At 51.1% G+C, this 15383-nt stretch overlaps 1 protein-coding gene across 2 annotated transcripts in view; it reads right to left on the bottom strand.

Annotated features, from left to right (window-relative positions):
• myorg (myogenesis regulating glycosidase) overlaps window positions 1-15383 on the bottom strand; it is a 44760-nt gene that overhangs the window by 12880 nt on the left and 16497 nt on the right. For both annotated transcript variants that reach the window (XM_072497215.1, XM_072497214.1), the window contains exon 2: window positions 109-198. The gene's annotated coding sequence lies outside the window, so the exon portion shown is untranslated. The remainder of the gene's footprint in view (window positions 1-108; window positions 199-15383) is intronic.

Raw genomic sequence — 15383 nt, 5'->3', positions numbered from 1 at the left:
ACATTACAATTAAAAGCACAGCATTTGCTTGTGCCGCATTCTATTGTTAATCAAACAGCAACCACAAGTATTTATTTACTCTTAAAATTGTAATAATTCATCGCTTACCCCAGAATAAGAAAACCCGTATTCCAGACATCGTTGAAATGCTCTGGTAATCAACTTTGTCGAATGTCTTTGGTTAGGTAGGTGAAGTGCCTGCAAATGTGAAAAGATAATTGAATAAAGGTATTCAATAAAACCAATTGATAGACATATTAACTGCAACTGAGATTTAGTAGCAAAATCAATATTTAGTTGCAAAATCAATATTTATCAAGGAAAGAAGAAAATCAGTACCATTCATACAGCTTTGAGAGAATAGAAAAGGAAGGATAAAGCAAGTAGAGAGAAAACAACTAATAGCAAGAAAAGTCTTGGAGTCCTAGAATCATACAGCACAGAAAAGGTCTGCGCCAGTCAAAAACAACCACCTAACCACTCTAATCCCATTTTCCAGCACTTGGCCCATAGCCTTGTATGTCCCGTGCACACCTAAATACTTCTCAAATGTTATGAGGGTCTCTGCCTCCATGACCGCTTCCGGCAGTGAATTCCAAACTCCGAAGGCCCCCCCCCCCTCCCAGTAAAAAAGTTTTTCCTCACTCCCCTCTAAACCTCCTGCATCTTAAATCTATACCCTCTGGTCATTGACCCCTCCTCCAGGGGGAAAAGTTTCTTCCTGTCTACTCTATCTATGCCCCTCAAAATTTTATACATATCAATCATGTCCCCCTTCAGTCTCCTCTGCTCAAAGGAAAACAACCCTAGCTTGCCCAATCTCTCTTTATAACTGACACTCGTTCAGCCCAGGCAACATCGTGGTAAATCTCCTCTACACCCTTTCCTGTGCTATCACATCCCTCCTTTAATGTGGATTCCAGAACTGCACAATACTCTAGCTGCGGCCAAACCAACATTTTATACAGTTCCAGCAGAACCTCCCTGCTTTTAAACTCCATCCCTCAGCTAATAAAGGCAAGGATACCATATGCCTTCTTAACCACTGTATGCACCTACTCTGCTACCTTACGCAATCAGTATACATACATGCACACCAAGGATACCTCTGATCCTCAGTGCTTCCCAGGGTCCTGCCATTTATCATGTATTCCCCCAGATGCATCACCTCACACTTACCCGGATTGAATTCCATTTGCCACTGATCAGCCCATCTATATGCTCCGCTAATCTAGGCTAGCCTTCTCACTATTTACCACCCCACCAATTTTCATAAAATCAGTAAAGTGATCTGTGAATATGATGATATAATCTAAATCAATTGAGGGACATGTTATGGATCAAAAATAGTTTCACTTGTGGGAATGCGATGATGAGATGCAGGATGTGGAGCAGGAATAATTATCCAAGCAAGTGGGGAAAGATAAGAAAAAAGGTTAGAAGAGTGCCCACCAACTAGTACCTATATAGCATCTTTACTGTAATAAAACATCCCAAGACACTTAATAGGAGCAGCATCAAACAAACTTAACACTGAGTCACTTCAGGGGATATTATAGCAGATGACCAAAAGCTGGGTCAAAGACATAAACTTGAAATGCTCTTTAAAATGTATGATGGGTAGAAAATGCTAGCATTGGAATAGTCAAATCAAGAGGTGACAAGAACATGAATTAGTTTCATCAGCAGGTTCACTTGGAAGGGAGCTGTGTTGGACAATGTTATGGCTGTGGAAATAGGCAGTCTTAGTGACGGCATGGGTGTGTTTCAAAAGTGACACCATGGTTGTGACGATCGTCAGTGGAAGAAATGGAGTCAGTGGCTCTAGAATGGAATTTATGATAGGGGCCGAAGACAATAGATTCAATTTTCCCAATATTTAATTGGTGGAAAAATGCAGTACTGGATGTCGGAGAAGCCGTCTGATAATTTAAACACAGTGGAAGAGTTGAGAGAGATGACGAGGTAGGGCTAGGTGTCATCTGCATGCACATGAAAACAATTGTGTTTTTGGATGATGATGCTGATGGGCAATGAAGTTGAGAAATAGAGGGGGCCAAGGATAGATCCATGGGGGACATCAGAGGCAACAGTGTAGAAGTTGGAAGAGAGACTATTGCAGATAACATACAAACAAATGAAAAAGGAGAAGTAGGCCATTCGGCCCGGTGAACCTGCTCCACCATTCAATTAGATCATGGTTGATCTGTTGGTGTTTCATGTTCTACATTACCATCTACCCAGATAACTTTGAATTCTCTTGCCTAACAAGAATCTATCTATCTCTGCCTTAAAAATGCCTTCAGGACGCGCGACAACGCAGAATCGCCGAGCAGAAGTTTATAGCCAAGTTCCGCACACGAGTGCGGCCTCAACCGGGACCTGGGATTCATGTCGCATTACATTCATCCCCCACCATCTGGCCTGCGAAATCCTACCAACTGTCCTGGCTTGACACAATTCACACCTCTTTAACCTGGGGTTACCCCATCTCTGGATCTGTCAAGCTTTAATCACCTGCTAATGCTCGCATTCCAAGCATTGTGTGGCATCTTTGAATCTGTCTATTTATATATTTCTGGAACATACCTCTGCATTCACCTGACGAAGGAGCAGCGCTCCGAAAGCTAGTGACATGGAAACAAACCTGTTGGACTTTAACCTGGTGTTGTAAGACTTCTTACTTAAAAATATTAATTGACCCCCACCTCTATCGCTTTCTGAGGCAGAGTTCCAAAGTCACACAACCCTCAGAAAACATTCTTCTCATCTCTGTTCTAAAAGGGCAACTTCTAATTTTATAACAGTTCTCTCCAGTTCTGGACTCACCCACAAGAGGAAATATCGTTTCCATCTTCACCTTGTCAAGATTCAGGATCTTGTATCCTCCAATCAAGTCACCCCTCACTCTTCTAAACTCCAGTGGAAACAAGTCAAGTTGGTATAACATTTCCTCATAAGATAACCTACTCAACCCAGGAATCAATGTAGTAAACATGCTCTGAACTGACCCCAATGCATTTACATCCTTCCTTAAATAAGGAGGCCAATACCGCACACAATATTCAAGACATGGTCTCACTAATGCCTTGCAAAACTAAAACACAACATCCTTACTTTTCTGCTCATTTCCTTTCATAATAAAGTATCGCATTCCATTAACCTTCTTGATAGTATGTGGATACAGCATATAAACGTCTTTTGATTCATGCACTAAACACTGAGATCCAAATGCACCTCAGAATCCTTTAGTTGTTCTCTGTTTTAAGGAATACTCTGCTTTTTTAGTCTTCCTTCCAAAGTGGGCAACTGCATAATCTCCCACATAATACTTCATTGCCCACTCACTCAACTTTCTCATGTCTACTTCACAGCATACTTTCCTTCCAATCATGGTGTCATTTGCAAATTTAGCTACCGTGTCTTTGCTCCCCTCATCTAAGTTGATATAAATTGTTGAGACCCCAGTACAGATCCCTACGGGACTCCACTCATCACATTCTGCGAATTAGAAAAAGACCCTTTTTTTGCCAGCCATCCAATCTTCTATCTATGTTACCCCTACGCCATGAGCTTTTATTTGGCACAATATCCCTTGATGTGGCATCATTAAATGCCTTCTGGAAATCCAAGTACAGCACATCTACAGGCTCTCCTTTATCCACTGTGCATGCTGCTCCTAGTTAACTCTGATTAGAACTGGATAGTCTCTCAATGCCACGCGCCGCACCAAGTGGGAGGAAACCACAGCAGAGCAGGAAGTGCTGGAGACTAGTCTGTCACCTTGGAGCAACCCAAAAGCTACCCATTTAAAGCCCTCTCAGTTACTCCCAACCATGTCTCCAGCCATCTGCTTGCTAGCTAAGACACCCCTGGACAAAAAAATATCCAGGGCGAAGTAAGACAACAAAACAGAGAAGACATAAGCCCTGCCCCCTTTGAGGTTGCAGAACTAAAGAAGGTCCAACAGGGCTTGAAGTGCACAAGGCAGCAGAATATAACAATTTAAGAAACACCTGGGGCCCGGAGTTCTTGCCTGACTGACCCGGTCTTACACGATGGTCATAAATTCCAACACCATTCCAAAGAAAAGGCAGACAACCAAAGCCATCGCCATACCAAAACCCGGTAAAGACCCCATACTTGAAGCTAGCTACCATCAAATGTCTCTCTTGTCGGTCCCATATAAAATTCTTGAACGCCTCATCCATCAGCACATGGCTCCAATTATAAACAGTCCTTTGCACGACCAAGCTGATTTCCGCAAGGGCCGCAGCACAGTGGAACAGGTACTGTCCCTTATAGCCCAAATGGAAAGCGGTTTTCAGGAAAACCTGAAGACAAATGCTGTGTTCCTTGAACTAACCGCCGCCTACAATACCGTTTGGCACACTGGCCTCCTCCAGACCTGTCGCAGGTCCGTGTGTGTGTATGCGTGTGTGTGTGTGTGAGGGGGAATGGGGCCCCCCCTATTACTGGGGTATCTGTGGTGGAGGGATGGTCTCCCTATTACAGGGGTCCCTGTTTGGGGGGGTGGGATGTCTCAGCACTCTACACCAGCAACCCCCATGACCACGGCATTGCTGCAACAACCTCAGTACTCAACATCAACAACTACCAATCTCCAGACGCAATTCTACAACTCATCCACTTCATCCTGGATCATAACGTCTTCACTTTTGACAACAAGTTCTTCATCCAGACGCATGGAACAGCCATGGGGACAAAATTCGCACCTTAATACTCCAATATCAACATCCACAAGTTTGAACAAGACCTCCTCAACGCATAGGATCTTCAAACAACGTAATACTCCAGATACATCGATGACGTTTTTTTCCTTTGGACCAAAGCGAAGAATCACTAAAAAGATGACACGATGACATCAATAAGTTCCATCCCACCATCAGACTCACCATGGACTACTCTCCAGAATCGGTTGCATTCTTGGACACACTCATCTCCATCAAGAACGGTCACCTCAGTACTTCGCTTTACCACAAGCCCATGGATAATCACACATTATCCAGCTTCCACCCGAAACACATTAAAGAAGCCATCCCCTATGGACAAGCCCTCCGTATACACAGTATCTGCTCAGATGAGGAGGAACCTAACAGACATTTACAGATGCTGAAAGATGCCCTCGTACGAACGGGATATGGCGCTCGGCTCATCGATCAACAGTTCCAATGCGCCACAGCAAAAAACCGCACCCACCTCCTCAGAAGACAAACACGGGACACAACCGACAGAGTACCCTCCTTCGTCCAATACTTCCCTGAAGCGGAGAAACTACGACATCTTCTTCGCAGCCTTCAACAAGTCATCGATGAAGACGAACATCTTGCCAAGGCCATCTCCACACCCCACGACCTGCCTTCAAACAGCCGCGCAATCTCAAACAGACCACTGTTTGCGGCAAACTACCCAGCTTTCGGGAGAACAGCTACCACGACACCACACCACCCTGCCATGGCAACCTCTGCAAGGCGTGCCAGATCATCATGGGTACCACCATTACATGCGAGATCATCCACCAGGTTCGCGGTACATACTCGTATGACTCGGCCAATGTTGTCCACCTCATCTGTTGCAGGAAAGGATGTCCCGGGTCGTGGTACATTGGCAAGACCATGCAGACGCTGCGACAACGGATGAACGGACATCACGTGACAATCGCAAGGCAGGAGCGTTTCCTTCCAATCGGGGAACATTTCAGCAGTCAGGGGCATTGAGCCTCTGATCTTCGGGGAAGCGTTCTCCAAGGTGGCCTTCAGGACGCGCAACAACGTAGAATCGCTGAGCAGAAACCTATAGCCAAGTTCCGCACACATGTGGATGGCCTCAACCGGGACCTTGATTTCATGTCGTATTACATTCGCCCCCCCCACCATCTGGCCTGGGCTTGTGAAATCCTACCGACTGTCCTGGCTTGAGACGATTCACACCTCTTTAACCTGTGATTATCCCTCTCTCCAATTGCTCCGTCTGGTCCTGTAAAGACTTAATTACCTGCAAAGACTTGCATTCAGAGTATCGTGTTACATCATTGACTTTGTCTATATACGTGTTTCTGGAACCCACCTCTTCATTCACCCGACAAAGGAGCTGTGTTCCAAAAGCCAGTGATTCAAAACAAACTTGTTGGACTTTAACCTGGATTTATTTATAAGGACTATTTAAATGGAGCCCAGTTAAATCTCACCGGGTCCTCTCTTTGTGTTGGTCAATTCCTGGTTGGCTGACCTTTTATGGTTATCAGCTCCATAGGGAGGCAGGGGGGAGCTCATATTCCCCCGAGCCATACGGGGAAAACAAAACCCGGCCCGTGTACCTCGTGCAGGTTATTGCAGAGCTCATCCGAGGAAGCTGAAATTGAACCGAGGACACAAGAGTTAAAAGAAAAAAACGCTTTGGCACATTTACACTTCACTTTCTGTTCTGAGAGAAAAAGTTATTGTTATGCTAAAAGAGCAGAGCTTTGGCCTTCCCACAAATGCTTTTCACATTTTATTTTGCACATTTCAGTTTGTGAGTTACAAGTTACAAAACCATGTATACTACGAAGCAAAAACAACCAAGAAGAAATTAAAATTACAAAAGAAATAAGCCAAAGAAAAAGAAAACAGAAACAAACAAAAATCACTGTATAGATTTATATGTACTCGTCTCCCCTCCCTTTTTGTGACCGTGGTCCCCATTTGGCTGACCTGCCTCAGTTGTACTCCCCAGTGTTATCCAAGCGTGTGTTTTTAAAAACAAAACATTTTTTATTAAAGGTTTTCATAAAATATCAATAACAAACTGAGAAAGAAAAAGAACCCAACAGGGTTAAGTACAAAACACAATCTAAAAAAAGCAACCCCCCAAACCCCTCCCCCCCTGTACATCAATAAGAAATGAACATTAACACCCCGACTTAACACAACAGGTGTATACACCGCCTCAGACCCTCCAGTGTAAATAACATAAACAAAAATAAAGTAACCCCCCCCACCCACCCTCGAGCTGCTGCTGCCATTGACCAATGTCTATCGTTCTGCCATAAAGTCCAAGAACGGTTGCCACCGCCTAAAGAACCCTTGTACCGGCCCTCTCAAGGCAAATTTCACCTTCTCCAATTTAATGAACCCTGCCATATCACTGATCCAGGATTCCAAGCTTGGGGGCCTCGCATCTTTCCACTGAAGAAGAATCCTTCGCCAGGCTACCAGGGATGCAAAGGCCAGAATTCCAGCCTCGTTCGCCTCCTGCACTCCCAGCTCCTCTGCCACCCCAAATATTGCGAGCCCCCAGCCCGGTTTGACCCTGGATCCTACCACCCTCGACACCGTCCTCACTACGCCCTTCCAAAATTCCTCCAGCGCTGGGCATGCCCAGAACATATGGGTGTGATTTGCTGGGCTCCCTGAGCACCTAACACACCTGTCCTCACCCCCAAAGAAACGGCTCATCCTTGTCCCGGTCATGTGTGCCCTGTGCAGCACCTTAAACTGTATGAGGCTGAGCCTCGCGCACAAGGAGGAAGAGTTCACCCTCCCTAGTGCATCTGCCCACGTCCCCTCTTCGATCTCCTCTCCCAACTCCTCCCACTTACCTTTCAACTCCACCACCGAGGCCGCCTCCTCCTCCTGCATCACCTGGTAAGTTTCCGAGATCTTCCTCACTCCTCATTTCCCCCCCCCCCCACCCCGAGAGCACCCTGTCCTGTACTGTGTGTGGCGGTAGCCACGGGAATTCCACCACCTGCCATTTGGCAAACGCCCTTACCTGTAAGTACCTGAAGGTGTTCCCCGGGGGGGAGCCCGTACTTCTCTTCCAGCTCATGAACTTCCCGTCCACAAACAGGTCCCCCAACTTTCGTATCCCTGCCCTGTGCAACCCCGAAAACCCTCCACCCGTTTTTCCTGGGGCAACCGGTAGTTCCCCCATAATGGGGTCCACGCCGAGGCCCCAACTTCCCCCCTATGCCGCCTCCACTGTCCCCAAATTTTGAGGGCCGCCACCACCACCGGGCTAGTGGTATCCCTCCTTGGGAGGGAGCGGCAGCGGCGCCGTTGCCCGCGCCCCCAGTCTCGTACCCACACAGGACGCCGTCTCCAGCCTCTTCCATGCAGCCCCCTCACCCTCCATCACCCACTTGCGCACCATTGTCGCATTGGCGGCCCAGTAGTACCCACAGAGGTTGGGCAGCGCCAGCCCCCCCCCCCCTATCTCTACTCCGCTCCAGGAACACCCTTCTCACCCTCGGAGTCCCTCGCGCCCACACAAACTCCATTATACTCCTGTTAACCAGCCTGATAAAAGCCTTCGGGATAAACACGGGGAGGCACTGGAACAGGAACAAAAACCTTGGGAGCACCGTCATTTTGATTGACTGCACCCTACCCGCCAAGGACAGCGGCAACGCATCCCACCTCTTGAACTCCTCCTCCATTTGCTCCACCAGCCTTGTCAAGTTAAGCCTATGCAGGGCCCCCCCAGCTCCTGGCCACCTGGACCCCCAAATACCTGAAGCTCCTCTCCGCCCTTTTTAGTGGGAGCTCGCCAATCCCCCTCTCCTGGTCCCCTAGCTGAACTACGAACAGCTCGCTCTTCCCCATATTGAGCTTGTACCCCGAAAAGTCCCCGAATTCCCTAAGGATCTTCATTACCTCTGGCATTCCTCCCACCGGGTCCGCCACATACAGCAGCAGGTGGTCCGCATAAAGCGACACCCTATGCTCCTCCCCACCCCGCACCAACTCCCTCCAGTTCCTCGACTCTCTCAGTGCCATAGCCAGGGGTTCAATCACCAGTGCGAAGAGCAAGGGGGACAGGGGGCACCCCTGTGTCGTCCCTCGGTGCAACCGAAAGTACTCGGACCTCCTCCTATTTGTGGACACACTCACCATCGGGACCTCATACAACAGCCCAACCCACCTGACAAACCCCTCCCCAAACCTCTTCAGCACCTCCCACAGGTATCCCCACTCTACCCTATCGAAGACTTTCTCAGCGTCCATCGCCACCACTATCTCCACCTCCCCCTCCGGCATCATGATAACGTTCAAAAGCCTCCGCACATTCGCGTTCAACTGTCTCCCCTTCACAAACCCAGTCTGGTCTTCATGGATGATCTGCGGCACACAATCCTCATGGCCAGCACCTTGGCATCTACATTTAGCAAGGAAATCGGTCTGTAAGACCTACATTGCAGGGGATCCTTGTCCCGCTTCAGGATCAAGGAGATCAGTGCCCGGGACATCGTCGGGGGTAAAGCCCCCCCCCTCCCTTGCCTCATTGAAGGTCCTAACTAACAGCGAGTCCAACAGGTCCGTATATTTTTTATAGAACTCGACCGGGAAACCGTCCGACCCCGGTGCCTCCCCCGCCTGCATGCTTCCTATCCCTTTGATCAACTCCTCCAGCCCAATCGGGGCCCCCAGTCCCGCCACCAGTCCCTCTTCCACCTTTGGAAACCTCAATTGGTCCAGGAAACAGACCATCCCTCCCTCCTCCCTTGGGGGCTCGGATCGGTACAATTCCTTGTAGAAGCTCCTGAAGACCCCATTGATGCCAACCCCACTCTGCACCACGCTCTCTCCCCTGTCATTAACTCACCCGATCTCCCTAGCTGCGTCCCGCTTCCGAAGCTGATGCGCCAGCATCCGGCTTGCCTTTTCCCCATACTCGTAGACCGCCCCCTGGGCCTTCCTCCACTGCACCTCCGCCTTCCTGGTGGTCACCTGGTCGAATTCGGCCTGGAGGCTGCGCCTCTTCCTCAACAATCCTTCCTCAGGTTCTTCCGCATACCTCCTGTCTACCCTCACCATCTCCCCCACCAGCCTCTCGCCCTGCTCCTTGTGGGCCCTAATGGAGATCTGGGGCGTCATTCTCCGACCCCCCCACCGGGTTGGAGAATCGCCGGGGGCTGCCGTGAATCCCGCCTCTGCCAGTTGCCGAACTCTCCGGTACCGGATATTCGGCAGGGGCGGGAATCGGGCCGCGCCGGTTGGCAGGCCCCCCCGCTGGATTCTCCGGCCCGGATGGGCCGAAGTCCCGCCGATAAATTGCCTGTCCCGCCGGCGTGGATTAAACCACCTTTTGAACGGCGGGACAAGACGGCGTGGGCGGGCTCCGAGGTCCTGGGAGGGGCGCGGGGCGATCTGGCCCCGGGGGGTGCCCCCACGGTGGCCTGGCCCGCGATCGGTGCCCACCGATCCGCGGGCGGGCCTGTGCCGTGGGGGCACTCTTTCCCTTCCGCCTCCGCCACGGTCTCCACCATGGCGGAGGCGGAAGAGACTCCTTCCACTGCGCATGCGCGGGAAACTGTCAGCGGCCGCTGACGCTCCCACGCATGCGCCGCCCCGATATGTCATTTCCGTGCCAGCTGGCGGGGCAACAAAGGCCGTTTCTGCCAGCTGGCGGGGCGGAAATCCCTCCGGCGTCGGCCTAGCCCCTCAATGTTGGGGCTCGGCCGCCAAAGATGCGGAGCATTCCGCACCTTTGGGGCGGCGCGATGACCGTCTGATTGGCGCCGTTTTGGGCGCCAGTCGGCGGACATCGCGCCGTTTGGGGAGAATTTCGCCCCAGCTTTTTTTTTTTTTTTTAATTTTTTTATTCTCCTTTTTCACATTTTCTCCTACATTTACATCCATCAACAATAAACAATAATCAGCAAGATATGTCAGTCCCCATAATAACAACGATCCCATCTACCCATCAACCCCCAAACCTCAACCCGCATGTTTACATAAACAAATGACAAAAGGGAATCAGGGATTACCCGTAGTCACCCTTAATCTTACACAGCTCCACCCCCCTCCAGGTCTCCAGCTCCTCCCGTTCACTGCCTCTTGTAAAACTCCTCCTCCCAACCTCGGTTCCTTCCCCCCAACTTTCCACCCCGGCTACACCACTCGGACCCTGTTCTGCCAGGCTCCGATGGCCGCAGCCCCTCCCCCCACCTCACTCCCGTTCACTGGCCGGCTTAAACCGGCCAGCGTGGAGGCCCGCGCCCGGGTCCCTTTCCCACTTGCCCGGCCCCAGGAAAGCCCAAAGATCCCCTTTTAGCACACAAACCCCGCATATCCACCTACACCCCAAAAACCCTCATTTCGAGTGAAAGTTCCATCCCTTCCCTTGTCCAAATATATACCACATTGGCTCCTTTAGTCTCTACACCCGCACGCAGTGATACAAAAAAGAAGAAAATACAGTCATGAGGTTACATCGGCACATGGCCATTCCTCAATTTGTCAGTTCTGCCACAGTCCTTCTGCTTTCGCAAACTCCTCCGCTGCTTCCGCCGTTCCAAAATAAAAGTCCCTGAGCTTGTAAGTCACCCTCAGCTTCGCTGGATATACAATGCCGCACCGCACCTTGCTAATGTACAGTGCCCTCTTCACCCGGTTGAAGGCAGCCCGCCTCCTTGCCAGCTCCACCATAAAGTCCTGGTATACACGTATACCAGCTCCAGCCCACTGCACCACCCACTTCTGCTTGGCCCAGCTCAGGACCTTCTTCTTCACCCTGTACCTACGGAAGCACAGAGTCACTGCCCTTGGCGGCTCACTCGCCTTTGGTACAGGCCTCCACGACCGATGAGCCCGATCCAGTTCATATCGGGAGGGATCCTCCCCCAATAGTTTTGCCAGCATCACGGCAAAATACTCAGTCGGCTTTGGTCCTTCAACTCCTTCGGGCAGCCCCACAATGCTCAAATTCTGTCGCCTGGATCTGTTTTCCAGGTCTTCCATTTTTCCTCGCAGATCCTTGTTAGTATCCATCACCTTCCGCATCTCTTTCCCCATCGAGGCAAGTTGATCACCGTGCTGCAATAACATCCCCTCCACTTCCTTCAGCGCCTCCCCTTGCTCTCGCACCTCCGCCACTGTGCTCGCCACCTCAGTCCTCACCGGGGAAACCACCTCCTCCACCAGCACACTCAAAACCTCCCTCATCTCCTTCCTCACCGTCTCCATGCATTTCGCAATCTGCGCCAACTGCTTTTCAAATTCCGCAGCCATCACCTTAGTTATTTCTTCAGCCGTAAGCAGTGCGGCCTTCCCTGGTGCTCCAGCCGCCATTTTCCTTGGTGACCCCGTGGTGACCTTTCCACTCCCCGATGGACCTTCAGCTGTTTTTTTTCCCGGCCGTTTTCTTGCTCACCCTCGACATTTTTCTTTAGGTTTTTTTTCCTCCTGTGTCTCCACTGTGCCTCCTCCGTGCCTTCTCCCTGCTTCTGCCGCCTCCGTGGACCCTGGGACCGGGCTTAAAGCCCCAAAAATGCCATTCCCGAACGGGAGCCCTCCATTGTGTGGCCGCCTCCCGCCCGCCGTCATCGGAAGTCCCCAATGGAGATCAGCTCTCCCCTCACCACCGCCTTCAGTGCCTCCCATACCATCCCCACTCGGACCTCCCCATTGTCGTTGGTCTCCAAGTACCTCTCTACTTCCTCGGACCCGCTCACTCACCTCCTCGTCCGCCAACAGCCCCACCTCCAAGCGCCACAGCGGGCGCTGGTCCCTCTCCTCCCCCATCTCCAAGTCCACCCAATGCGGGGCGTGGTCCGAAATGGCTATTGCCGAATACTCGGTATCCTCTACCCTCGCTATCAGCGTCCTACTCAAAATGAAAAAGTCGATTCGAGAATAAGCCTTATGGACACGTGAGAGGAATGAATATTTCCTCGCCCCGGCCTTGCAAATCTCCAAGGGTCCACCCCTCCCATTTGGTCCATAAATCCCCTCAGCACTCTAGCCGCCGCCGGTTTCCTACCCGTCCTAGACCTGGAGCGATCCAGTGCCGGATCCAACAACGTGTTAAAGTCTCCCCCCATTTTCAGGCCCCCCACTTCCAAGTCTGGGATCCGACCCAACATACGCCGCATAAGAACCGCATCGTCCCAGTTCGGAGCATACACATTGACCAGTACCACCCTCTCTCCCTGCAACTTACCATTATGTACCTACCGCCATTATCTGCCACAATGCTCGACGCCTCGAATGACACCTTCTTTCCCACCAAGATCGCCACCCCTCGATTTTTGGCATCTAGCCCCGAGTGAAACACCTGACCTACCCACCCTTTCCTCAATCTTACCTGGTCTGCCACCTTCAGGTGTGTCTCCTGGAGCATAACCGCATCCGCCTTGAGCCCCTTCAGGTGCGCGGAAATGCGGGCCCACTTAACCGGCCCATTCAGTCCCCTTACATTCCAGGTTATCAGCCAGATCAGAGGGCGCCCCCCCCCCCCCTCCCCCGCCGACTAGCCATGACCCCTCCTCGGCCAGCCACGCGCCCGCACCCCACCCCCGGCCCATTCCCCACAGCGGAATACCCCCGTCTCGACCCCCCTCCCCGCTCTACTCGCTCCAGCTCTTCCTTGACCTTAGCAGCAGCAACTCTATTTCCCCCCCCCGCCCCGGCTCGGACCCATCCTAGCTGGTTTACTCCCCCCATTGCACTTCCGCAAGTCAGCCACTCCCGCCTCCCCATCGACTCCTCCCATTGTGTGGCACACCCTCCTCTCCCGCTCCCCATCCACAGGCTCCCCCCCCCCCCCCTCCTTTCCCGCTCCCCATCCACAGGCTCCCCCCCTCCCCCCTCCGTTCTTTTTTTTTATTAAATATTTTATTGAAAATTTTTGGTCAACCAACACAGTACATTGTGCATCCTTTACACAATATTATAACAACACAAATAACAATGACCTATTTTATAAACAAAAAATGAATAAATAATAAATAACAAAAATGAAAACTAGCCCTAATTGGCATCTGCCTTGTCACAAGTAACACTCTCCAAAAATATAATTTAACAGCCCAATATATAATTATCTGTAGCAACGACCTATACATACTATACAGTATATATTAACAACCCTGAGAGTCCTTCTGGTTCCTCCTCCCCCACCCCCCCCCCCCCCCCCCGATCCTGGGCTGCTGCTGCTGCCTTCTTTTTCCCATTCCGTCTATCTTTCTGCGAGGTATTCGACGAACGGTTGCCACCGCCTGGTGAACCCTTGAGCCGACCCCCTTAGGACGAACTTAATCCGCTCAAGCTTTATAAACCCCGCCATGTCATTTATCCAGGTCTCCACCCCCGGGGGCTTGGCTTCTTTCCACATTAGCAATATCCTGCGCCGGGCTACTTGGGACGCAAAGGCCAAAACATCGGCCTCTCTCGCCTCCTGCACTCCCGGCTCTTGTGCAACCCCAAATATAGCCAACCTCCAGCTTGGTTCGACCCTGACTCCTACTACTTTTGAAAGCACCTTTGTCACCCCCATCCAAAACCCCTGTAGTGCCGGGCATGACCAAAACATATGGGTATGATTCGCTGGGCTTCTCGAGCACCTCGCACACCTATCCTCCACCCCAAAAAATTTACTGAGCCGTGCTCCAGTCATATGCGCCCTGTGTAATACCTTCAGCTGAATCAGGTTTAGCCTGGCACACGAGGACGACGAGTTTACCCTGCTTAGGGCATCTGCCCACAGCCCCTCCTCGATCTCCTCCCCCAGCTCTTCTTCCCATTTCCCTTTTAGTTCATCTACCATAGTCTCCCCTTCGTCCCTCATTTCCCTATATATATATCTGACACCTTACCATCCCCCACCCATGTCTTTGAGATCACTCTGTCCTGCACCTCTCGTGTCGGGAGCTGCGGGAATTCCCTCACCTGTTGCCTCGCAAAAGCCCTCAGTTGCATATACCTGAATGCATTCCCTTGGGGCAACCCATATTTCTCGGTCAGCGCTCCCAGACTCGCGAACTTCCCATCCACAAACAGATCTTTCAGTTGCGTTATTCCTGCTCTTTGCCACATTCCATATCCCCCATCCATTCCCCCCGGGGCAAACCTATGGTTGTTTCTTATCGGGGACCCCCCCAAGGCTCCAGTCTTTCCCCTATGCCGTCTCCACTGTCCCCAAATCTTCAGTGTAGCCACCACCACCGGGCTTGTGGTGTAGTTCCTCGGTGAGAACGGCAATGGGGCTGTCACCATAGCCTGTAGGCTAGTCCCCCTACAGGACGCACTCTCTAATCTCTTCCACGCCGCTCCCTCCTCCTCTCCCATCCATTTACTCACCATTGAAATATTAGCGGCCCAATAATACTCACTTAGGCTCGGTAGTGCCAGCCCCCCCCTATCCCTGCTACGCTGTAAGAATCCCTTCCTCACTCTCGGGGTCTTCCCGGCCCACACAAAACCCATGATGCTCTTTTCAATCCTTTTTAAAAAAGCCTTCGTGATCACCACCGGGAGGCACTGAAACACAAAGAGGAATCTCGGGAGGACCACCATCTTAACCGCCTGCACCCTCCCTGCCATTGACAGGGATACCATATCCCATCTCTTGAAATCCTCCTCCATCTGTTCCACCAACCGCGT

This window comes from Scyliorhinus torazame, chromosome 3 (assembly GCF_047496885.1).
Source record: "Scyliorhinus torazame isolate Kashiwa2021f chromosome 3, sScyTor2.1, whole genome shotgun sequence".
NCBI lineage: Eukaryota > Metazoa > Chordata > Chondrichthyes > Carcharhiniformes > Scyliorhinidae > Scyliorhinus > Scyliorhinus torazame.
Note: the sequence above shows the minus strand (reverse complement) of the source record. Positions and strands in the feature narration are given on the sequence as shown.